Below are 26,225 nucleotides of genomic sequence, written 5' to 3' on the forward strand. Positions count from 1 at the left end.
AGGGAATACTATAATTCAAGTAGTTTAGATGGGTAAATTTTTGTTCAATGTGTAGATGAGGGTTTTATGAACACAGTATATAGACAGGCCAATAATGGGTGATGCCATATTGGATTTGGTACTGGGGAATGAACCCGGTCAGGTGTTAGAATTGGAGGTAAGGGAGCATTTTGGCGCTAGTCACCACATTTCAGTTATGGTTAAAATGCCAATGGGCAGGGATAGGTGTATATTGCAGGGAAAGATGTATAACTGGGGAAAAGGCAATTATGATGTGATTAGGCAAGATGTAGGATACATTGGATGGGGAAGTAAACTGCAGGGGATGGACATACTTGAAAATTGGAGCTTATTCAAGGAACAGCTATTGTGCGTCATTGATAAGTATATACCTTTCAGTCAGGGAGGTAGTTGTCGAGAGAGGAAACTATGGTTTACTAAAGAAGTTGAAGCTCTTGTCACGAGGGGTAAGGTGGCTTATGTGAGGATGAGGCGTGAACACTCAATTAAGGGGCTTGAGAGTTAGAAGTTAGCCAAAAAGATCTAAAGACGGGTCTGAGAAGAGCCAGGAGGGAACATGAGAAATTGTTGGCAGATAGGATGAAGGAAGACGGGAAGGCCTTCCATAGGTGTATCAGGAATAAAAGAATGATCCGAGTAAGATTGGAGCCAATCAAAGATAGTAGTGGGAAGTTGTGTGTGGAAGCTGAGGATATTGGGGAAGCGCTCAATGAATACTTATCATCAGCATTCACATGGGAAAAGGGCAATGTTACTGAGAATAGGGAGTTACAGCGTACTAGATTAGATGGAATTGTGGTTGACAACAAGGAGGTTTCCGCAATGTTGGAAGATCTGAAAACAAATAAGACCTCTGGGCCGGATAGGATTTACCTCGGATTTTCTGTGAAGCCAGGAGGAGATTGCAGAGGCTTTGACTTTGATCTTTACGCCATCATTGTGGATAGGAATTATGCCAGAAGATTGGAGAATGACAAACGTTGTTCCCTTGTATAGCAAGGGGAGTTTAATAATTATATGCCAGCGAGCCTTACTTTGGTTGTGGGTAAGGCGTTGGAACAGATTACAAGAGATAGGATTTATAATCATCAGGATTTATAGTCAACACGGATTTTTGAAGGATAGGTCATGCCTAACTAACCTTATTGAGTCCTTTGACAAGGTGACAAAAAGAGTGAATGAAGGTAAAATGGTTCTTGTGGTGTATGTGGACTTCAGTAAGGCATTTTATAAGGTTCCATACGATAGGCTATTTCACAAAATACGGAGCTTCAGGATTGATGGTGATTTAATGAATTGGATCAGAAATTGTCAAGCTAAAAGAAGACAGAGGGTGGTTGTTGATGGGAAATGTTCATCCTGGAGCTTAGTAACCGGTGGTGTGCTGCAATGTTCTATATGGAGGCCACTGCTGTTTGTCAGTTTGATAAATGATCTGGATCTGGGTATAGAAGGATGGGTTAATAACTTTGCGGATGACACTAAGGTAGGCAGAGTTGTAGATAGTGCCAAAGCATGATGTGGGTTACAGAGGGACATAGATAAGATGCAGAGCTGTGTTGAGAAGTGGCAAATTGAATTTAATGCAGAAAAGTGTTAGGTAGTTCACTTCGAAAGAGATAACAGGAATGCAGAGTACGGGGGTGATGGTAAAATTCCTAGCAGTGTATATGAAAAGAGCAATCTCGATGACCAGGTGCATAAATCGCTGAAGGTTACCACCCAGGTTGATACGGTTGTTAAGAAGGGACATGGTGGGCTGGTGTTTATTGGTAGGGGGATTAAATTTCGGAGCCACGATGTCATGTTTCAGCTGTATAAGACATTGGTCAGTCCACACCTGGAGTATTGCATACAGTTCTTGTCATCACATTATAGGAAGGAGGTGGAAGCTTTGGAAAAAATTCAGAGGAGATTTGAAAGGATGTTGCATGGTATGGCGGGAAGGTCTTTCGAGGAAAGGCTGAGGGAACTGAGGCTGTTTTCATTGGAGAGATGAAGGCTGATTTGTCCCTTAGCAAAATGAAAAGCCTGACAATTATCTAAATAAACCCCATCTCCCACTCCTTGCCCATTGGTCATTTGATCAAGCTTTGATCGTATATTATAAACCTAAGCATCTATAAGGCATTTGTTTGACCACATCTGGGGGATTGTCTCTCCTTGTTTGAGGAAAGATGTAGTGGCACTGGAGGCTGTTCAGAGGATGTTCACCAGACTGATTCCAGAGATGAAATGGCTGTCCTACGAGGAGCAGGTAAAGAGCTTGGGCTTGTACTCGCAGGATTTCAAAAGAATGAGGAGAGATCGGATGGAGGGAGAGAAAAAATGTGAAAGGAGATTGATAAGGTGGACTTTGAATGGATGCTCCCCTTTGTGGGACAGTCTAGAACAAGAGATCATCAATATAGAGTGAGGGGAGTTGGGTTCAAATCCAAGATGATGAGAAACTACATCTCCCAGAGGGTTGTGAATCTGTGGAACTCAATTCCCCAGAGTGCAGTGGAGGCAGAATCAAACAACACGTTCAAGAAAGATGTGTTTATGATGAAAAGTGTGATAAAGAGCGATGGGGAGCAGGCGGGAGAGTGGAGTTGAGACCAGGATAAGATCAGCCACGGTCATGTTAAATGGCGGAGCGGGGTCGAAGTGCTGAATTGCCCCCTCCCGCTTCTAATTCATATGTTGAGCACACAGTCAAGGCTGACACTGCAAAACTGTGGGACCTGTTGTCTTTCAGGTGAGATACAAAACAGGGTCCTGCCACAATACATCGAACTGCATTACTTCCCCCAGTGACAAGTGCTGGAATTTGAAATCAAATCACAAAGCAAGCCTTATTAATTGTGACCACGATAATGGGCCCTGATTGCTGTCCAGCCTCAGCCTTACCCAGTCTGAGTAATGTGACTCCAGCCTCTTCTGAAAAGCCACAGCAAGGCGAAAAGTTCAAGGGCAATTAGCCTTGTGTAACAAATACTGATCTGTGCTAGTTACACCCACCTCCCAGAAAACAGAATGCAACAGAGATTGGTGTCAGCCAAAATTGTCAGATCAGACTCCAAATGTGATGGGGAAATGTTTAAAAATGAATTCAGCTCAGTACGGGACATGTCCCTACTTGTTCATTCATCATCACTGACAAAATAAGTGAGAGAAAGCAGAAAACTAAAGGCGAGAACACTCAAATGTGGGAATATCAGTGAGAATTCAGGCAACGGAAGGAAAATATGAAGAACTGCAAAGGCAGACAAAAAAGAAGTTACAGGAAGTGATGGATAAAGAGACCTGCAAGGGGTCACAAGAATAACAAAAATGTTATACACGAAAATTAAAAAAATCAAGGGGGCTCCAGTGCAATGTGAGCCCTTTAAAAACAAACTGGGAATTCCATGAATGAGACTAGGGGAATGGCTGATATGTACAACAATTAGTTGTGTCAGTTTTCACAGTCAAGGAATGGGATAATGCAGCTTCCATTCCAGGAAGGTTAGTAATGAATTGAAGATTGAAATTCGCAAGACTTGATAAGTGCCAGAAAACAGCATTGGAAAGCGAGCAGCTCTAAATGTTGACAGATCTCGAGGACCTCAGGGGTTTAAAGGAAGGGGAGGTTGAAGTTTCAGAAGCTTTTCCCATCAGGTTCCATAGCAGCAACCATTCCTTTACTTTAGAAATTATCCTGCTGTAACCCTACGCGTTCAAGAAAGATGAGAGAGGGAACTGAAGAAATTATATAATGATCAATCTAACATCTCTTTTGAGGATTTCATTGCAATATATCATTAACAGCCGAGAGAATGAACATATAGAGAATTGGAAATAACCCTCATAGATCTGTGACGGCTAGGTTCTGACTAACAACGCAAATGCATTAAATAAAGTAGTTGATCTGACTTAAAGGCTTATTTACTTTCAAAAGAACGAGCTAATCTTCCACAAAACAGGATGCTGACCAAAGCTAAAATCCATGAGGGTGAAGATCAATGTTTGACTTTGTCCAGAGGCTGGGTTAGTGACAGACAGCAGAGAAAGAAAGTGACGAGTGGTGTTCCACAAGGATTCTGTGGTCAGGCCTTAACTACCTATTGTATGTATTAATGAAAATCATAGTTCCAGATTGACACAAAGACTGATGGAATAGTAAGAGGTGAAGATGGTGTTTTTGTTTAAAATTCACTCTGAGGACATGCGTGTTGCTGTCTGGGCCAGCATTTATTGCACATTCCTAGTTGCCCTTGAGAATCATAGAATCATTGTATGTTGTGGAAGCAGGCCATTCAGTCGATCAACTTCATACCAATCCACCAAACAGCGTTCCATCTAGATAAGCCCCATTCCTGTAATGCTGCACTTCCCATGTCTATTTCCACCCTGCCTGCACATCCCTGGATACGACGTGCAATTTAGCATGTCTAATCCACCAACCTAAACATCTGTGGATTGCGTGGAGGAAACTCACTCAGACATCGGGAAAATATACAAACTCCACACAGACAGTTGTCCCAGGATGGATTTGAACCCAGGTCCCTGCCGTTGTGAGGGAGCAGCATTAACCACTGACCCACAATGCTGCCCTTTGCAAGGTGGTGGTGAGCTGTCTTCTTGAACCGCTGCAGTCCATGTGCTGTAGATCAACCCACAATTCCCCACAGGAGGGAAGTCCAGGATTTTGACCCTGCGACCCTGAAGGAACAATAATATATTTTCAAATCAGGATGCTATGTAGATTAGAGTGGAACATATAGGTGGCTGGTGTTCTGTGTATCTGCCTCCCTTGTCCTTCTAGATGGAAATGGTCGCGGGTTTGGAAGGTGCTGTCTCATGAGACTTGGTGAATTCTTGCAGTGCATCTTGTTGATTGTGCACACCGTTGCTGCTGAGTATTGGTGGAGGAGGGAATGAATGTTTGTACATATTGTACTAATCAAGCAGGCTGCTTTGTACTGGATGATATCAAGATTCTTGACTGTATTTGGAGCTGCACCCATCGAGGCATGTGGGGAGTGATCCATCACATTCCTATCCAAAGCTTGACTGATCTTTTTAAAATTCATTTACAGGATTGGGCATCACATGGTATGCCAACATTTCTTGCCCTAAATCACGTGGGGTGGCATAGAGACTAGCACTGCTGCCTCACAGCGCAGGGTCCTGAGTTTGATTCCACCCTTGGGCAGCTGTTTTTGTGACGTTTACACATTCTGGCTGTGCCTGCTTGGGTTCCCTCCAGGTGCACTGGTTTCCTCCCACAGTCCAAACATTGTGTGATAGGTGGAATGGCCATTGGAAATACATGGTAAAAGAGGAGTGGGTCTGGGTTGGATGCATTTTGAAGAGGCGATATGGGCTGAATGACCTGTTTCCACATTGTCGGGATTCTATTGATTTCTTCACTCAGAGAGTGATGAATTTTTGGAACACTCATCCCAAGGTATTTAGTCGATACTTAGTCATTTGAAAAAAATCAAGATAGAGATCACCCACGTGTGGGGAGGCAATGGCCTAGTGGTATCATCACGTAATTTTTAATCCAGCCAGCCAAGTCATGTTCTCGGGGACCTGAGTTGAAATCCTAACAAAGGCACGGAGTGGAATTTAAATTTTAAAAACCCTCAAATTAAGTGTCTAATGATGACAATTGTTTGGGCAGAGTCCCGTCGAACCCATTCATGTCCTTTAGCCCGCTGTCATACTAACTGACATATCACTCCAGACCCACAGCAATGAAGAATCATCAAATCCCGACTGTGTGGAAGAAGGCTGTTCAGCCCATCAAGGCAAAGCAGCATCTCACCCGCGGCCACCTCCCTCTCCTATCCCTGGAGCCTTACACTCCCCATGGCCGATCTACTTAACCTGCACATGTTTGGGCTGAGAGAGGAACCACCCCCCCCCCCCACCCCGCAGACATGAATCCAGGGGAGAACATGAAAATTCCACGCAGACAGTTGCCTGAGGGTGGAATCGAACGCAGATCCCTCGTATTGTCTGGCAGTGGTGCTAGCCACTGTGATACCCATTCCATACTGGAGATTGAAACGTCTAACCCGTTATTCCCAGACTGGGACTCTGCTTTAGAATTCCCAAGTAGATTCTTCCAAAGTCTACCCTGCCAACCCGTCACATGAACTGTTGCTCGGTTTCATCATCTCAGTAAGAGTTTTAAGGAGGGAAGGAGAAAGAAAGACTATTTTCTGCTTTGAGTCAATGCTAAAAGTTGAAAACGCTGGAAAATATTGCCACCAACTATTGTTCACATACTCTTTCTGTTCATCAAAGTGCTGGATGAGGTTCCTTATGCATTTCAGGAGGTCACTGGTGGTGTCCTTATATTCTTTATTCTTGTCTTGTCTCTTGTTAGTGTCATTTAGGAGAACAGAGTCAACCTAGAAGGAAATGAACAACAGAGTTTGTTTTCTCTGTTGCTTGAATTCACCTTGCTTGCTCCACTGATCACCTGAAGAAGGGGCGAGGCTTGTGTCCTGTAATAAACCTGTTGCACTATAACCTGGTGTCGTATGATTTTTGACCTTGGGGATTCCTGGATACAAGGTGTTCAGTAAAGATAGGAAAGAGGGAAAACTGGGAGAAGTGGTGGGATGTTCTGGAGCCAGACAGTGCTGACCAACCTTAGGCCCTGAGATATGATGGAGATGAAGGGTGAACTCTGCTGGGCTTTAACTCAGTGTAACCAGAGTAAAACAGGGATTATCCATTTCACACGAAAGGAAATGGAACTAACAAACCAGGTACGTGTGAAACACACATTTTGTCCCCGAAGGTTGGGGAGGGGGTGAGGGATCAAGAACGGGCACACTCTCAGATGGAAAGGATGCTAAAAACGGCATCACCTCCAGAGTGAAGGGTGGTGTGGCATAGTGACAGCGATACCCCCCAGAGAATGGGGAAAGAAACACTGACACATTTAAAACTGTATTGTCACAAGTGAGAATTCAAACAGCCACTCATTCCGTCATACGGCGTTGAATGATGCAGTGTCCTCATCAAAGCATGTTTGCAAAACTCGTCGTAACACATAAGGGGAGAGAAACATCGAAAATTGTATTTTCACCAGTGAGAGTCCATTTAAAACTTGGACCATGATGTTAAATGTTCCCAGTCTTAAACAATACAGGTGTATTTACATCATTATTCTTATTAAACAATATTAAAACATCGGCCAAATATTTTCCTGCACACAGTGTATTTAAACTATCGAGAAGTTTTCTGCATTGCTTGTTTGATCAGTGACGTAGCAAGGAAGCAGCAGCTGCCCCATGAACTCCAACAAAAGAATGAGAACAGGCTCTTCATCCGGAGTTTACTCCCGAGAATCCAATTCAACAGCAGGGATCAAAGAACAAGGAACAATACAACACAGGAACAGGCCATTCGACCCTACAAGGCTCTGCTGACACATTTTGCCCTTCCATACTGAAACTACCTATTCCCTTCCTATTCATGCATTAATGCAGGTATATCTTGAATACTTATATTGTGTCTGCTTCCACCCCGTCTTCTGGCAGTGTGTTCCAGGCACTCAACTTCCTTTGTGTGAAATACTAACCTCGCACATCTCTTTTAAATTCCCCCCTCCCCCCGCACCTTGAACCTCTGTCCCCGAGTAAGTGACCCCTCCATCCTGGGAAAAAGCCTCATATTTTCCATTGTACCTATTCCATTCAAAACTTAATAAACTTCTATCAGGTCACACCTAATTTTCCCTCACTCTGGTGAAAACAACCGCCGTCTCTCCAACCTTTATTCAGAACTAAAATCCCCCATACCAGACAATATCCAGGTAAAGATTTTCTGCACCATCTTCAAAACATCCACGTCCTTCAGATGGTGTGGTGACCAGAACTCTCTACAATATTCCAAGTGTGGCCGAACTAATGTTCGATAAAGCTGCAGCATAACTTGTCTATCCTTATACTCAATGCCCTTTCCAATGAAGGCAAGCAGGCCATACCTCACTGTGCTTCCACCTTCAGTGATCTGTGAACTACACATCCAGATGCCTCTGCATATCAATACTCCAAATGATTCTGCCATTCAATGTATAATTCCCACCTGTACATCACTTTCAAAGTGCATCACCTCACATTTGTCTGGATTAAACTACATCTGCCATTTTTCTGTCCATGCATCCAACTGATCTATATCCTGCTGTATCCTCTGACAATCCTTCTCATTATCTCTACCTCTCTGTCAATCTTTGTATCAACTGTACACTTTTTAATTAGACTAGCTACACTTTCCTCCAAATCATTTATGTACACCATATACAGCAGAGTTCCCACCACTGATCCCTGTGGGACACTAGGAATCACAACCCTCCATTCTGAATACCATACTCCCATCACTGCCCCCGTCTCCTCTGTCTCAGCCAGTTCTGTATCAAATGGTGTGAACATTTTAGACAAGACACCTTGTCGCCAGATCCTTACTGCAACTTGATCCAGTTCATTCAGAAAGACAAAGTACAAATTGCAGATTGGAGAACTGGCCCCTACACCTGGGACAGAGGCAGGGGCCCAACCTCAAACACACTGGCCTCACTTCACACCAAACTTCACACAGAGTGAGGTCATGCCCTCCAGCCATCAATTCCTCTGGGACTGGGACGGAGTGAGTGAATAGGGACAATGTCAAAGAGTCAATAAAGAGTAAAACAAGATGGAGAGATTGTGTTGGAAAGTGCTTGATGTAGGAAACATTCTTTGTGATACACAATACTGACATAATCCATGCTTATCACAGAATGAACAAAATAGCACACCGTGAAGACAATCAAAAGTCTCATCAAAGCGCTTTGTTTTTGAAAATCTATAGCATGCAGGACTTCTTCATTGTGGTGTGATCAGTATCACGGTCCGAAGATCTTCGCAGAGCCCCAGTTTGTTTGTACTGTTCAGTAATGGGGGGATACCGATGGGGGCGCTGGGGTAATCTTGATGAAGGAGCAATGCGTTGAAAACTTGTGATTTCAAATGAACCTGTTGGGCTAGACCCTGGTGTTGTGTGACTTCCGACTTTGTATTGTTTGGGCACAGTGAAATAGTTGCCTTCGCATAACTATAGAGTACTTGCATTGCAACTGCGGATTATGGGTAACGACTCCATCCATTGGCCATGTACAAACCCGTCGTCACTCCAGTGGATTCCAACCTGTCAGTTGCTTCCGAGATCTTACTTGATTCACCACCACTCTCTCCAGGGCAATTAGGGAAGGGCAACAAATAACCAACACAACAACGCCCACCCCATCTCAGGAGATATCAAAATAAATGGCATATAATTCAAATGATCAAACTGGTGAGGCTTGAATTCATCTCTTTGAAAGACTGGAGTCTCGGCCAGAAATAGAGCCATGACATGAGTTGTGAGATTTAGATTTGCTTTATTATGCAACAAGAAGCTATTAAGATGTGCATGGTACCCTAGACATTTAATATACAACCAAACTAAATATGTGGTATGTCTTGCTACTTTATTTTATATATACTGGCTGTTTTATTTTAAGGAAATGTTAACGTTTGGGCTAATTTACGTAAAGATTGATCTTCTAACGATCAGTATTGCAATGTAAGCAGTTAGTAGGAAAAACAAGCTAGCTGGGGGCAAGGGGTCAGCTTTGAAAAATAACGAAACCTTGAGCGAGACAATACTTCTGCTAATATGGTGCAAAAACAACCAGATAAGAGTACAAGGTGCGAGACGGTTGCTAAGTTCAAGGGCTGAAAATATCATTAGACAGGGAAGTGGGTTATGCGGCTGGAGTTCGAGACAATGAGGACATGATCATATGCTTTCTCTGTAAGAAATGAGATCATTGTAAACCAATGACCCTCGTGACCTCTAGGGGCCATAGGGGAGGCTCTAAATTGCTATATAAGAAAGATCGCTGTAATGCTTGGGTACGCTTTTCTTTGGGAAGGCGTCCAATTCTGCAGAATTTGTTAATAAAATCTTTGTTCTCTTGAATTTGTCCAGAGCAATTATTTAGAAGTGAATTTACATTTCTAACATGAGTGAACCTGATTTGTCGGACAGGAAGGTGGAGTGTCCTTCAGATTGACACTGGGATCATCAAAAAATGAATTACACTCAAAGATCTAACAAACCGCTCTCAAAGCTTGCCCCCGAACTGCAGTGAACAGTACTTCAGACTTCGCGTCCCCATCTCTGTCCTGACTTGTTGCCCTTCCTCAACTGTCCTGCAGAGGGCGGTGGTGAGCCATGAGTTTCTCGAAGACAATCTGACAGAGGGACAGGGTCATGTCCTCGGCCTGAGCACAATTGCCTAATCTGCTGCGCTTTCCCAGTGCCACACTTTTCGAATCCGAGCACAGCTATCCCTCAGAAGAATGAGCTGCGGCACAAGAGGAAACGCGGGAGTGTTGGAAATGCACCGGTGTAGCCTGGTCAGCCTGCAGAAGGGCACAAACAGATTTGATGAATGAGCTGATATCCTCCCGAACTGAGATACAAACTCAAAATTTCAGAGTCACACAGTTGACATTGTTATTGACCGTGGCACCATGGGCAATGTTCCTGCCTCATAGTCAAAATGGTCATCGGATTGAAAGCCACCTCAGAAATGAGAGCACAGAATCCAGGATGAGACTGTGGTGCACTGCTGAAAGTTGCACAGTCTCTTGCACCATCATTTGTGGCTCCACCACCACCACACCCTGACCACACCCATCCCCACCTCAGGGGTTCGACAAGATCTCCATTCTGAAGAGATCCCCTCAAGTATCCTGCTCAAAGGTCTTTGGTATGCTATCTTTTATTCGTCAGAGTATTGAGTACAGGAGTTGGGAAGTCATGTTGCAGGTGTACAGGCGATTGGTTCGGCCACTGTTGGAATATTGCATGCAATTCTTCTCTCTTCCGATCGGAAAGATGTTGTGAAACTTGAAAGTGTTCAGGAAAGATTTACAAGGATGCTGCCAGGTTTGGAGGATTTGAGTTACAAGGAGAGGCTGGACAGGCTGGGGCTGTTTTTCCTGGAGCATCGGAGGCTGAGAGGTGACCTGAGATAGTTTACAAAATTATGAGGGGCATGGATAGGGTAAATAGACAAAGTCTTTTTCCCTGGGGTCGTGGAATCCAGAATGAGTGAGTTGACAGATCACATGGAATCCTTCAGACAAGTTACACAAGGGCACAGTCCAGGCTTGCTGCAAACATTGGCATTCATTCCATTGAAGGGCTGGGAACTTCTCTATGGCGGTTTCCAGAGCACATCCTCCCTGGAAATATCACAGACTTTACTGAAATGGAACGAACTGAAAGAAGAGAAGGAAATGGGAAGAATTAACCAGACAAGGGTGAGCATCAAGAGAGGTGGGAGTGTGTGGGAGATTCAATGTCATTAAAGAAATCCCAACTGGGTTTCACAAGAAAATGCTCAAATCGTCACCAGGATATAACAAGGGGAATCCTCACTGACGTAAACAGTATGAGAGTCAGAGACCCTGAGCCCCCGGTGCCTGACTCTCTCTGATGCATTACAGTCAAGGACTGTTTATTTGTCAATGAAGGGAGACTTGTTGACATGGGGTTATATTATAATCAATGATAGGGGAGTATAGATAAAAAAAGAAGCGGCCAAAGGTTAAGAGGGAACAGAAAGAAAACGTTTTCACTCGGAGGGTGGTGGCAGTCTGGGACTCACTGCCTGTAAGGGTGGTTGAGGGAGAAGCTCTCCCTTAACATTGACATATTTTGATGTATGGCTCTGATGTCAAGGTATACAGGGTTACGGGCCAAGTGCTGGAACATGGAATTAGAATAGTGAGGTGGTTGATTTGACTGGCTTTAGCTCATTGAGCCGAAGAGCCTTGCCATTGTAGACCTGTTGTAGATGTCTGAATCAGCCAGGACTCCAGCAACGTGGCTGACCCTTACCTGCCATTTGAAAGGCCGATCAAGTCACTCAGTTTCAGGGCAGTTAGGGATGGAGGGTGCCAGTGATACCCTCATTCCAGCCTCAGTGATAACCTGAACCTACAGGTTTCAAGTCCCACTCCAGACACTGGAGCACTGTCTTGAGGTTGTCAAAGGCAAAGACGCCTTCTGCTGGATGATCGGTTAAACCACTGCCCCCTCAGGTCGATGTGAAGAGAAGGGCTTTGTGATCATCTCAGGTAAAAATCTCCCCAGTGTGCTGATGAATGCTTCTCCTATAGCCAATGGCATTAAAACAGATAAATAAACAAAATGCTGCAAATCTCAAATAGAAGCGCGATGCTGGAGAAAGGGAGCAGGTGCAGCCTCTGTGGGGAGAGGAAGAGTTAGCTTTTTTATTTCATCAAAAAGGCAGGGCATTTTATTTTATTTTATGTTGAATTATATTATTTTATTTAAATCTCGTTGAAAAATTGTTTAGCCCACTTGATTGGCACCACATCCACACACATCCATTCCCACCACACCGAGGCTCAGTAACGGGTCTGTGTACTATTTACAAGATGCACTGCAGAGATTAATCAAAAATCCTGAGACAACATATTCCAAAGCCACGATTACTGAAATCAAGGACAAAGGCAGCAAATACAATGGGAACATCACCCCAGCAAGTTGCCCTCCAAGCCATTCTCTAGTTTGACTTGGAATTATAACACCGTTCCTACATTGTTACTGGGTCAGAATCCTAAATGCGTTGTGGATCTACTTACAGCACGCGGACTCCAGGGGTTCAAGAAGGCAGGTAATCACCACCTTGTCCAAAGCAATTGGACATGAACAGTAAAAAGGCTGGTAAAAGTAAGAGTAGGCGTGCTTAAGGACCAGAAAGTGAGACTGTGATGTTTCAGTTATTACTAGACATTAATGTGACCACATCTCCAATAATGAGGGTAGTTTGGTCTCCTTATTTAACGAAGAATATAAATGCATTGGAGGTGTTGCAGAGGAGTTTTACCCGATTGTCACCTGGAATGAGTGGGCTGTGTGATGAGGCAAGGTTGGAAAGACAGGCCTTGTTCTCAGTGGAGTTTAGACGAGTCAAAGGTTTTCCTGTCGCATAGTATTTTCCAACTCCCTATCTGCCTCCCTCAAGGGTCATACCCTCCTGCCCCTTACTGAACTGTGCTGTCCTGAGGCCTATAATTTCCTTCTGGAACAAAGTCTCCAGGTATCGCCGTCCCTTCCGAATGTATCATTTTTCTCAACTCAGCCTCCAAGTGGGAGTTCCTGCAGTTTTATATATTCACTCCACATGTATTTACGCTGAATCATTTCAATTCAATAAATATAATGATCTCACTTACAAATGAAAGTTTCCTTCATTGGAGCAGGAATTGTCTTCAATCTGTTTTGAAGTTTCAGTACTTTCAATTTATAAACCTTCCCTAATGGACATGTCCTGAAGCAGTCTATTTAGACAGTCCCTCATACTAAACAATTCCCAGCTGATCTGCTTACCAGACTCCTATTCTCTTGTTTATCATTTTGTTTCATTCAAAACAAGTGTATGTGCAGGCTCCTAGCAACTGAAGTAACAGTTACAAATCAGTTTGGAAAAGCAAAGTGAGACTCCTTCTCCGAGTTCACCGAACTCCCACATTGACCAAAATTCCCAGCAACCCCCTCTGTTCTGGCTGCTCTCAGTGGTAGCTGCAGTATTAAGGCTGCCCTGTATTTATACTGTTTATGATTTATATCACTTCATTCTATTGTGCTAACGTTCAGGATCTGGGTTAAGCTCACTCGTTTCTCAGTTGAAAGCTTCTTTCTTTCATCCTGACAGAGACTTTACATGTGCAACCAGCAAATGGGACTTCAATGTTGGAATCAGTTTTCAAGATTGATGTGCTCAATAGTTTGATTTAATGAGATGAGGTATGCAATATCTGTGACTCTTGTTGCAATCCAACCTTCTCCATCTAATCTCTTCACGGGTCGACATTTCGGGTATAACCCTTCTTCAGGACTCAGGGTTGGTGTTGGGGGAATCTGTGTGATGAGGTGGGGATAGATTGAGAAAGGTCGAGAGTATGACCTGATTGGTTGATGGGAGAAATGAATCTGGATGGCATTGTCGCGAATAATGTGAAATTGAGTAATTTTGGGGTGGGGAAGAGGGATGTTTCCTGTTGCCCCTACTGTCTACCTTGGTATTTGAACCACTGGCAGGGACTGTCTGAAAAGACCCTGGAATAACGGCACCGAAGGTGGGAGTTGGGGACGAGAAAATCACTTTGCGTATGGACAATTTCTGCTGTTTTTAGCTAACTCCGAAAAAGCCATACCCCGGCTAATACAAAAATTAAATTATTCAACAACGTTTCGCGGTAGAGTATAAGTTTTCCAAAATCGGATGACCTGCCTGTTGGGTGATTGGTGGAGGTACTGAAGCTGGAGGATCGAATGGAGTTTCCTTTTGGATGGTCACAGAAAAGTTTTCTTTTTTTGGGAATTTTAATTAACCCTCACTTCCCGCAACTGTATGGGGCCAACCTAGTGTCGCTGTTTGACGGTGTAAAGCAGGACTTGCAGCGATGGAAGGGAATACCCAGATCATGGCTCGGCTGTATAACCTTGATTAAAATGAATGTTCTTCCTTGGTTGTTATATCCTGTGAGGATGCTCCCTTTGTTATTACCCAACCATGTGCTGCAGAGGTTTGTGGGATGGCTTGAATCAGTTATTTGGCGCTGTCGGCGCAACTTAATTAAATTTACCAAATTGCAAATTCCGCAGGATATGGAGGGTGAGCGGTGGACCTCCCCGATCTGAAGATATCTGAAGAGTAATCAGCACCCTATTGCCATATGTAGGTGAATGGGTGTGTAATGACTCAAAGTTGATGTCGCTTGATGTCGAGGCCTTGCAGGCGAGATGTCTCTTAGGAAGCTTACTGTTCATGGATGAGATGTGATCGGTAGGTGCGCATTGTGAAAGTCTGATTATCATTGATACGGTAAAGCATGGAGGATAATGCGGCAGGGTGGAGGCAATTTGTATTTCAGCCCGATAATGGGAGCCCCAGGATTTAGACTGGGGTCAATGGACTCCGGCTTCAGAGCATGGGAGCATAAAGAATCCCCAGTCTGGGCGATTTATTTGAGAGAGGGGTCTTGATGGCTTTTTGCTAATTAGGTCCGAAATATGGAATCCCTAATCGGGAACTTCTTTGATATTTCCATGTTAGGGATTACATACAGAGAAGAATACATTCTTGACCCACCCTGACAAGTCGGAGATAGAATGAAGAGTGCTCCGATGTGGGACGCTCTTTCAGTTACTTCCACATATTACCTGCAGAGAGGGAATGCCTTAGGGGACATGTAGACAGTCAAGGAGATTTGGAATCAGGAGGTTAGGGGATAAATCTAATCGGAAATGTGGGAGGATGTATGGGGGAATGTAAAGAAAATTTCAATCTGCAATAAGGCACAAGCAATGCAATTGAAGATCATCCCCTGGGCCCAAATGGAGCCAGAGAGGTTAGCAAAGTTTAATAAAGGGTCTTCCCCGAAATGTCCCAAATGTAAAAACAGTATTGACATCCTTATACATTGCTTTGGGTCCTGTTACAAAATCCGCGGATCCTGGGGGGCCATTGTGAATGAACTGGAGACAATCCTGGGATTGAACGTTTGGGAGGATCTGGTGTCCCTCCTTTTGGGACTGTCGAAAATTCCCTCCTTGGGAGAGCACGGGAAGAGGTTATTCAACTTTCTTACACATTGTGTGAGGAAGGACATCCAAATGAATTGAATATCAGCAAAGCCTCCAGGTCTTGCAGGGTGGCACAGACTTGTGATGGAGCACATCCCTCAAGATTACTTGACAGTATGGGGCACCACGGAATGGAGCAATTTTACAAGACATGGCTGCCCTTTCTAATTTACATCAACATGGATCTGTCGGCAGTACTGATTAGGGCCTTTATATCGGCACAAGGGCTTTATGTGGTGGTCCGGGGACCCCCGGGGAGTTGGTGGCTCGGAGGGGGGAGTTCTAGTAAATACGGGTATAATCACTCTTGCTCCTGTGGACGGGAGCCTTGATGGAGGGTGCGGCGAGTGGATTAATGTAATATAGTACAATGTAGTGCAATTTATTTTTAGTGGATTGTAATTGAATATAATGTTATTTTATTTGATTTGAGTTTGTGCTCATTTGTTTTAACTTAAGCAAATATGAGACAACTGTATCTTGAACACTACCCGGCGGTTTATTCACATTACTGTATTATATTTTTTTTTCAATAAATATTTACTAAAAAAAGAGGAACATTAGGGAAAATTAACAGGCAGAAGCACCATGCAATAGAAATGATCAGGAGTGGTGACAAAGGAGGGAGAAAACGAGATTGCTGAGAGAGAGAGAGAGAGAGAGAGAGAGCAAGAGAGAGTGAGTTCTGAAGTAGAGAGAGAGAGAGAGAGTTCTGAAGAAGTTCTGAATCAGTGCAAGTGATCTCAAAAACTGCTCAAAGTTTGCAACTTTTTCCTGAAAACGAATATCACAAATACAGACCATTTAAATGAAAAAAATCAATTCTCCTTTCTGAAATTGTTTGAAATTAAAAAAAATAAAATCAAGACTTATCATAATGAAGCAAGTGCAAGTATTTAAAATCCTCAATTCCTCTGCCTTCCACTTCAGTCATGCAGATATAGTCCTCCTCACTCAGAGGGAGTATTCAGTGTCTGATATCAGCCATTGTTTCAACTCTCAGAGCTAACGTACACCAAACACATATCATCGCACCAATGAATATACTTTTTAAAAAGGTAAATGAAGGTGTAAATGAAAAAAACAAAATTGAATGTGCAAACTTCTTTGAATTCAAGTCTGTGCTACAGTTTGGATAAATAAATGGAATAGGATTGTATATAAATAGTTAGGGAGAAAGATTGGCACTTCTGGTATGTACATCCTGCCGTTTGGCTGACTCCAATAATATCCCAAACCAGCTACTTATTGAGGAAATTCTATGCCAGGTGTCAAAATTCAATCAGAGAGAGGAGTTTAGAATCCGAGGTGGATTCTGTTCCGCTGGGGACATGAAGTTTGATTTTGTTCTGGAGTCGACAAGTTGGCCGATGGCATGGCCCGTGTTAGGATGACATGAGTTTTAACTGTTGCCCCGAATCTGATTCGGTACATTTATTGTGTCTTTTATCAGAGCTTCAAAAATATCATCTGCCAACTGCATCTTCACACAAAGCTCATTCTCATCATAATTCACCCATTGGGCTTCCTCCTCATAAAGCTCTTGAACCTGCCAGAAAAAAAAACAGAGGGGGTGTTACAGTTTTTATATCAAGATTTATTTGTTACAGCTCTTTCCTGTCGTAGCGAGCAACGTTTGCCCTGAAATCACTTAGACTTCAGGCCTTCCACTTTCCTTGTGTCCAGGATCGCACAAGTGGCCATTCCCACACAGCAGTGCAGCTTGGACAGGAGTTCTGGAGGGATTGCTGTGAGATCAATGGAGAATCACGTGTTATTCTTGGACAAGACAATACCAAAGCTGAGAAGATTAAGTACTAGCTGCATAAATTAGGTCTGACCTGAATATTTCCAGCACTTATTTTACTTTTATTTGATAAACTAGGCCTGAATTCTCTTGAGTAAAGATGACTAGGGGATCGATCTACAGAAGTGACTGAGATGATTAAACGATTTGACAGCGACGGAAGTGAGAAACTAGTTCCTTTGGCGAGGCAGGCCAGAAATAGGGAATGCAGGAAAATAAGACTTACGTTGATTAGAGGTGATGAGAAGAAGCATTTTGTCACCCAAACCATACTAAAATAATCTAATTCCGTCCAGCCTTAAAAACTATTGTGTCTATTACAGCATTTTAATACGAGCGTTGAGAGTTATTTGTAAGGTCAATAACAGTTAGGAACAATTAGGAAATCAATATGCAGAGTTAAGATACAAAACAGCTATGATTACGAGTACGAGAACTGATTGAAGGGTGCTGTTGGCTTAAACCTGTTCCTGCCTGGTTTTGAATTTGGTTCCAACGCCACAACTTTTCAAACCAGTAAGATCAATCACCAATATTGCCAGTAACATAATAAATGAGTGGAGATGTTTTACTCAGTACGCACAACCAGAAATGAATACCCACCACAAGGAAACAGCTGGTGAGTGTAACTGAATTACACGTTTTAACTTTAGGCTGCCCCTCTGCCCTTGTGTAGCTGTGATCTGGCGGTATCACTACTTGAGCTGGTGCAGAACAGAGATTTTCAACCATTGCCTAATGGACACACAATATCAGCAGGAAGTCTTTGATCCAAAGTGTGAAAAAAGCAATGATTTGATGTTTTGGCATATCAAGCACCAATTCTTTTTAAAACTTCAGTGTTGGGATGTTGACCCCCATTTATCCACAGAAAGATATTTTTCATGAAGTACTGTAGCTTGCGTGTTGAAGGTATTCCCACAGCACTGCACGCTCAGGGATTCCAGGAGATTAACCATGTAAATATAAAAGGAAAGGTGACATCTGACCGAGTCAAGGTGGTGGTGTGGTCTGAAGATAACGGTGTTCTTACAGACCTGTTAAACTCATCAGTCTGCTCACACATGTTGTGCCATGACACACCAACACATGGGGAGGACTGAAAAGGTCTGCAAAAACTGCCTTCTAATTTTTCTATACTTTAGATTTTGTACTCAAATGGGAATAAAGCAATCTTAAAACCCAAGGATTGTTCAGGGATTGCTGGCACTTCTCGGTAGCAAACTCCCTGACATGCACTAAATGCTACTCACACAGTTCAAGCAGTATTGGATGGCTTTCAGACAAGCTGTTTCGAAGGGCTGTGTTCAACGGGAGATTCAGTCAATATTAAGTAGCTAACTAGTCACTAGTCCACAGACAAAAATTCTTTGGACAAAACCTGAGATTGGCTCCCAGGTAACTGATCAGCCTGGGGCTGTATACATGTGACTTGGCAAATCACGACATCTCCACAAGTTAAGGATCGGTCACTGCAGGAAAAAGCCTGAAGAAAATCATTTTCTTTTCCCTTTAGCACTTGCTGTAAACTGCGACTATTAATTAATAAGTGAGAGACTTGTACACGTGTGGACTTGTCACCCTGCGCCTCCTGAAAACCAATCGGAGCATCTGGAGTAGGAAGATGAAGGAACAGAATTCTGATCAGCACAAGGATTATCTCAGGAAAAGCCATCAACAGGTACCATGGAAGTACGTTCCCAGTCCTTCTCTTTATGCAAAACACCCAATTCACTTTGTACCTGTCTTTTTGTCTGTGTATGTATAATGAGGAATGCATGTGGGAGAGGTTGTTAGATTTAGTTAGTAGTTATTTGCCAGTGGTTGGTAACTATTTTAATTTTTATTTGTAGCAAACTGTAACTCTTGTTAAGCAAAGAACCCTGACCTGAACTTTCTGTAACATTGGGTCGAAAAGACAGGTAAGTGAGGAACCAAAAGAGAAAATGATGGAAAGGCTCAGCAGGTATGGCAGCATCTGTAAGGAGAGACAAGAACTGACGTTTCGAGTCTGACTCTTTTCTGTCCTAACAGAAGCTGCCAGACTTGCTGAGCTTTACCGGCATTTTCTCTTTTGGTTTCAGATTCATGCATCTGCAGTAATTTGCTATTATTAGGTAAGTGAGGAATTCAATGTACTTCTGAATTTCTTTGAAACTTTTGTGGCAACTAATGAATAGCAGGTATTGAGTTTCAGCAAATTACTCTAGCGAGGGCCAAGTTTTCAATTCAGTCAGAAAGTTAAAGCATTTTATGGACAAATGCAGGATAGCCAGACAGGTCAGCCAAAGACAGGTAAAGCATTTGTCATTTGAAATAATAGAAAATTCAGATGTACGATGAGGTGTTCATAATTGTGATGCAATAGTACAATATAAAACTGAACAGTTACTAAACTGAAGCACTTACCAAAATATGGTCCCCCCAATCACGTTGTTTGTGCCAAATTTCTTCAACTTCTGCAAAACCGTCTTCTGATGTTGCTCTACGTTCAACCCAAATAACTTCAAAACTTCATTAGAAATGAAGATCTGTGGGTAGAAGCAAGGAGAAGTGGCAGCTGGTGCACACAACCTAAATACAGACAAAAACACCCAAAATCTATTATCCTTCCCTAAAACTGCTCAATGAAGACTTTAATGCTTCGACCTTATGATTCTTCCCCCATTCAGAATTATGGGAAAATTGGATGGAACTCAAAGCGTGTTCAATGAAAAAGAATCGACTAAATGCTTTAAAACATAATTATAATTGAAATCAATAACATTAGTGAGATCCAAAAGCACAGACAATGCAACTTAAAGGTAACATGCGAGAGCATTGAGAGAAGTTTTGACATGTTCCATTGCCTAAGACCTCGGTTGAGAAATGATTAAATATTCACTGATCGACTCTCTGCATTGCATGGTTCAGCACTTTGCCTACATCATCTTCGAATCAGCCTCTGCTTCGTCAAATTCCAAAAATGCTCTGCCTTTAATTGACTGTAGGCAGCCAACTGAAGATCAGCACTGTGGGAAGTCTCACAATAAATATTGGGGCTTACATGGATTCATACAGCCCACCCAGCCATTCAGGAAGGTCAAATTATTCTCAATTTAACAGATGAGTACTTCAAAGCTATATGATCTAGCCACTGACCACGGCCTCACATGGCTCCAAGCAGAAGGATTTTGATAGGTTTCTCGGCTCACACCGTTCAAGGCAAGTAACACGCCCAGACATCTTGGTGCGAAACAGTTCAGACTGAAGATACATTCGAGTCGAGTTATAAAGACAAAGCAAAGGAAATGATCAGTTCCAAATTTGGTCTGTGACTGAAAAGCTAATTTACACATGCCCATTCTCAGTCCATGGCAAAGTGCAACACTTCACAAACTATGCTCAAAGGGAAGTCAGGCTAGACAATGAGCAGCTTGATGTTGACTTTAGACCGTGGCAAAAAGTTCATATTGCCGCGTTGCAAGTCTGAGTTACTGGGAAGAATCATCCAGTGTACACTTCAATGTCAGTGCCACAGTAAAATAGAAATTGCATTGTTGTAATTGTAAAGAACTTGGTCTGCATGCTGGACAATACTTTGTAACCAATGCTCAAGTCACCCACCTTAACGTCAAATTGCCAAAAACAACTTGCAAATATATATCACTTTTCACACTTGTACTATGTTGTTCCCAACCTTTGAAGTATAGCTACTAATTATAATATCGTCAAAAGTCGGAACAAACTTTCACACAGTCGGAACGTATTCGGAACAAAATTGCCAGTCAACGACCATTTCCAGTAGGAGGCCTGTGACCAGTGGTGACCCACTAGGATCAGTGCTGGGTTCACTTCTTCTCGTCATTTAAATAAATGATTTGGATGTGAACATGGAACATAGAATGGTTCGTACATTTGCAGATGACACCAAAATTGGAGGTGCAGTGGACAGTGAAAAGTGGACATTCAGATGGGATGAGGAGTGGCAGATGAAGTTTAATTCAGATAAATGTGAGGTGCTGCATTTTGGAAAGGCAAATCAGGTCAGAACTTATACACTCAACGGTAAAGTCCTGGGGAGTGTTGCTGAACAAAGAGACCTTGGAGTGCAGGTTCATAGTTCGTTGAAAGTGGAGTCACACGTAAACAGGATGGTGAAGGTGGTGTTTGGTATGTTTGCCTTTATTGGTCAGAGCATTGAGTACAGGAGTTGGGAGGTCATGTTGCAGCAGGATAGGATACTGATCAGGCCTCTTTTAGAATACTCTGGGCAATTTTGGACTACCTGCTCTTGGAAGGATGTTGTGTATCTTGAAAGAGCTATGCAAAGATTTACAACGGTGTTGCCAGGATGGGGGGTTTCTGATATAGGAAGATGATGAATTGGTTGGGTTACTTTCCCTGGAGCATTGGAGGCTGAGGGGCGACTGCGAAAGATTTATAAATCATGAAGGGTATGGATAGGATAAATAGGCAAGTATTTTCCCTGGTGAAGGCAAATCCAAAACTAGAAGGCATAGGTGAGAGGGGAAATATTTAAACGGTACGTAAGGGTAACTGTTTCATGTGGAGGGTGGTGTGTACATGGAATGAGCTGCCAGAAGAAGTGGAGGCGGCTGGCATAATGACGATATTTAAAAAGGCATCTGGCAGCGTATATGAATAGGAAGGGTTTAAGTGAGAAATGGACCAAATGCTGGCAAATGGGATTCGATTTTATCTCGGATAACTGGTCTGTATGGACAAGTTGAACCGAAAGGTCTGTTTCTGAGCTGTACATCTCTACGACCCTAAGAGACATTTAACCAATGGCCCTTCACATTCAATGGTATTACCATCACTGAATCTTCCACAGTGAACATCAAGGGGGTTACCATGGACCAGAAACTCATCTGGACTTATTTAATAAATACTGTGGGCTACAAGGGCTGGTCAGAGGCTTGGAATACTCTGGTGTATAACTCACCTTCTGATTCCCCATAGCAATTCCAACGAGTACAAAGCACAAGTGTGGAGTCGGATGGAATCCGCCCACTTGCCTGTATGAGTGCAGCTCCAGTATCATACAAAAAAGCTTGCCACATCCAAGGCAAAGGAGCCCACTTGATTGGCACCACATCTGTAAGCAGCCATGACCTCCACCACGCTCCCCTCAGTAGCAGCAGTGTGTACAACCTACAAGATGCAGAGCAGAAATTCAGAGATCTTCAGCCAGGTCCTCCCAAATCTGTGACCATCTAGATCAAGAAAGACAAGAGCAGCAGTCCGCCACCTGTAAGTTCCCCTCCAAGCCACTCATCATACTGACTTAGAAAAATACCATTGTTTCTTCAGGGTTGCTGTATCAAATTCCGGGAATTTCCTCCCGAAGGGCATTGTGGGTTTACCTAAAGCACATGGATTGCAGTGGTTACAAAAGTTAGCTCACCAGGTTCTCAAAAGCAAGTAGGATCAGTCAATAAATGCTGGCCAGCCGGCGATGCCCAGATTATGTGAGTCATTTAAAAACGTTTATTGAGGAGTTCAGAATGAAAATGGGGTTCCTTGGTTCTCAAAGGGCCTAGAGGATTTTTCTTGTTCATTCATGAAATGTGGGTGTCATTGGCTGGCCAGCACTTATTAACGCCTCCTGGTTTTCCTTAAGATGGTGTTGAGCTAAACCCACAATCTCATTAGGGAGGGAACTCCACGATACAGTGACAGATTTCCAATTCATGATATTGGCCACCGTTGACAAGTTGAGTCACTCACTCAATCTACATACTTTAACTCCAACCAGCATCACGTTTGCAACATTATTACTGACAAATCGGAAAAAAAGGACTACATGGAGTTATTAACTTCACTTCACTTAAATTCTGTGGATTCCTCACTTGTTTGAAGAATGAAGAGGTAAATCGGCTTAGCTTCATCCTGAGGCTGAGGTGGCACTGACGTAGTCAGAAAAGATGTCAGCAAAAATTTCCCTTGTCACATTAAGGAGAAGCTGGAAGAAGTAAAAGCATAACAGAGAGAAAAAAAAATATATTAGATACGTCCTCTCCACGCAAAAAAAAACGCTTGTTAGATCACTGCAGTGAAAATAAACGGGAATATTGTTGAAAATATATGAAATAACAACTGTTTGCTTCACGATCTGAACCAAGGATATATTTAGATTTTCATTGATTGAAGGAGAGAATGCAACAGAGAGAATAGAGAAGGGGTTTAAAATGATTGCAGAACTACCAAGGGTAGGTGCAGATGTATTAGACAAGATTACCTGCATAATACTAAGGAAGGCACCACAACGCCACATGCTCTTGCTACATAACCAAATTTTTAAACGAACACAAAAAATGTTCCCTCCCCAGAAACAAACCTAGAAACTACGACTTACTTGAACCACTCTGGAACTTCCCCAAGTCCTTTTCGATATCTCCACTCTTCTGTCTATTTAAATCCCGTTTGCTATCCCTGCCTTAATTCCTTGCCAACTAATCTCATGCATGATACCTTGTCATATGTCTTTTTTTTAAAAAGTGCCTGTACCCACCCATCATATCTCCACATCTGAAAACGGAGTTTTTTAAGCAATGTCATCTCTTTTGAAATCTGCTCTGACTGCTTTGTTTTGCAGTTACCTGTTTTCTTCCTGTTTCATCTTTAAAAACTTGCATTTATAACAAATCTTTCATATGATAAAACAAATCAAGTGGTTTCACAGAAATAGCATAAAACTGAATACTGAGCCTCAAATAGTTCCAAGGGAAGATGTGAAATCTGTCATACAGTTCGTGTGTCTTGAAAGAGGAAAGCGACATAGACAGAAGTAAAGTTCAGGGAGGGGATTAAAGAGGTCACTGTCTTAGTAACTGAAGGCTTTTCCATTAATGGAGCAATTAAAATTGAAATTCTCAAAGATTTAATTAAACGAATACAAATAGCTTGCCTGAAATGTATAATAATGTAAAATAACGTAAATGGTGCAAATACTGGTTCTAGTATTATCCTTCACCAACCTGCTTTCTGGAATAGAACAAGTAGTATAATTCAATCGTCAAGTCTGGAAGTAAGACAGACATTGACGTAGCTTCTGCAGGGGAAGAACGGAGGTGAGGCAGAGACAGATAATTGGAGATTGTGTAAAATGTCGAAGCAGGTCATTTGGCCTTTTCAGTCCACATCAACCCTCCGAGGACCAGCCCACCCAAAGCCCCCTCCCCACCTGGATTTCTCATTGTTAATCCACCAAGCCCGCACATAGTTCCCATGCCTTCACAAAATTCCTATACATTCCCACATTATATTTCTCATTCCCCCTCAGAATTCCCATTCTCTGCCACTCCAGTTTCCAATTCCCTCTCAGAATTTCCATTTAATCCCACTCCCATGTTTCCCATTGCCACTCAGAATTCCCATTCCCCTAAAATTTATATTTTCCAATCATTCTCAAAACTCCCATTCCCTCAGATCGCCCAACCCTCCTCCTCACATTGTTTCCCATTCTCTCCACTTCCTGTTTCTCTGGGATTGATTTTGAGCGAAGCCAAGGATTTTCTATTCTCTGCAGCCTTATATGACATTCTTCACTCATTAGAAACAGTTTTTGGAGAAAAAGATGCAAAATATCTTTTACCATTTTACTGTATGTTGCGACAAAACCCTGGGAATAAACACCATCTGTGAAAGTAATATGGGCTGCTGCTGATGATTCCAGAATCTGAGTAGATGAACATCTAACCTCCACAGGAATTGAACTGTCACTATGGGGCTGAGAGCAAGGTGGCACAGGACATTCTTCCTCACTGCCTGTGTCTAGAGAAAATATCAATACTTAGAACATTTATACTGCAATGGATTAACAATGCTTAAAGTGAGCTGCACAATTCAGAATGACTGCTACAAGTCCGTTCGCCTTTCAATGTATTTTTTATTTCAGATGCAGGTAACGATATCATAATGGGAGGAGATTAGAAACAGTTAACCAGAGAAAGTTAAGTCTGCACAGATCACAGATGAAAAGCACCTTGAGCTAATTCAGATACTATCCGACATATCTCTTCATCGTCAAAATACTCAGATACAACATTCAGTGCAGACCTGGAGTTACAGTTTCATGCTACTGCTAATGGTGAGGAATGAAAAGAATTACCAATATTGTAAAGAAAATTAGATTTTTCCATGTAAACAAATATGCCACATAATCTTGTGTAAACGATGTCCAAGCTCTCACGTTGATTACAAAATTTTGCTGCTTCTCAACTCTGCAAGTGATACGCAACCACCAGCAGTGAAAGGAATTAAAATCTGAAACTTCAGCTTCCATCGAGAGGGTGAGTGGGAAACTACACTGAGCTATCGTGTCAAGGTAACATTGAGAAAGATGATAATTCCAACATCTGACCTATGCTGATTAAATGCATCACGGCAGCTGCTGGGGAAATGTGATTTCCTTGAATGCATGAGACAGGCAAAATAAAAGGCCAGGTTTTCACCTTGCTTCTTCTGCATTAATCCAGAATGGTGACATTTACACATCAATATATCACCTCATACGTGCCATGACAATCAGCGGAAACAACGTGCACTTGAAAGCAGTCAGAACCACAGTAAGTGCATTACTGTCTTGGGGAAAAACAAACAAACAAGAAACAGAGGCGAACATTACCTTTAAATTCGGGAATCTTCTTGCTTGCCTCTCTCTTTACCATGTTTGATTTGACCTCCTTGTCCC

The sequence above is a fragment of the Hemiscyllium ocellatum genome, chromosome 9 (assembly GCF_020745735.1).
Source record: "Hemiscyllium ocellatum isolate sHemOce1 chromosome 9, sHemOce1.pat.X.cur, whole genome shotgun sequence".
Taxonomy (NCBI): domain Eukaryota; kingdom Metazoa; phylum Chordata; class Chondrichthyes; order Orectolobiformes; family Hemiscylliidae; genus Hemiscyllium; species Hemiscyllium ocellatum.